The following is a 1,104-nucleotide window of genomic DNA, read 5'->3' as shown; positions in this document are numbered from 1 at the left end:
TCTTTTTTTAACTGAGTCAGGTTGGTTTGGTAGGAGACGCCTGTTATTTCGGTGCACGACTCACCCTTGCTTTATATACTCGCCGTCGTCTCTCCTTGCTCTTTCCTGCGTCGTCCAACGGTAGTGTGAGGTCAGGCCAATTCATATTGTTTAAGTGTTGAGAGAATGGATATATTTGCTTCCTTTTTTAAAAGCTTGGAATAACAGGTTTTACTACAGGTTCTGTTTGTTACATGTCTGGTTGTAACTGACAAATTTGTTTTCCTGGAGGTAAAGGACAGGAAAAATTAATACTGCAATGAAAAAAAAAGAAATATTCAGCGTAAACATTCAAATTCAAGAGATGAATTGATGAAACATTATTATTCAAGTGTTGAGTATAATTTAAAAGTCGTTTTCACAATCATCCGGTCTGGTTATGTGTCAATATTTTCCTAAAATGCGTTTGCTGCTCTCACATGAAATTTTACTGTATTTTGCTACTATTGTAAATCAAATGATGAATATTATTTGTAATTATTCTTTGGGTAATTTCAGACAGAGCATTCACTTCCCCATCACTTAATTCATTTAAAATAGATAAATTAATGAACTGATTATAAAGGCAATTCATATTAACACCATCCATTCTAAATTAGATATATTTCAGATTTCTTATGATCTCATTTATAATGATTTTGAATACTAAATTATCTGTAATTTGTTACATTCACTTCTGCAACTATGTCAACAGGAAATTTGAATTCGCAAACTTAATTGTTTTTTGAATACCCGACTGTCAGTGACCTATGGCCAAATATGGATCTGGACCCACGTTAAAACCCACATGTATTTAACCCTTTAATTTCTATTCACACTTATTCATTACCTTGTGACACATTCCAACATCCGTTATTTGGAAATATCTTTGCAATTTAACGTTTCCAACTTCATATTGCTTTTCAATTTGTGTTTTTCATTTTCCCCCAGTTTCTTTCATCGCGATCGCGGCTGAGGATCGAACGAAGGGTGCCCTCACTAAGCGTCAAGAATCTGTCAGCTGCCATTGCCTGCGTCTGGTATCGCTCCGACGTCCCTGTCCTGTGCAAAAAACGAGAGGAAAAA

Source organism: Penaeus monodon, chromosome 30, assembly GCF_015228065.2.
Source record: "Penaeus monodon isolate SGIC_2016 chromosome 30, NSTDA_Pmon_1, whole genome shotgun sequence".
Lineage (NCBI taxonomy): Eukaryota > Metazoa > Arthropoda > Malacostraca > Decapoda > Penaeidae > Penaeus > Penaeus monodon.
The sequence above is the reverse complement of the archived record's forward strand: the minus strand, read 5'-3'. Positions refer to the sequence as shown.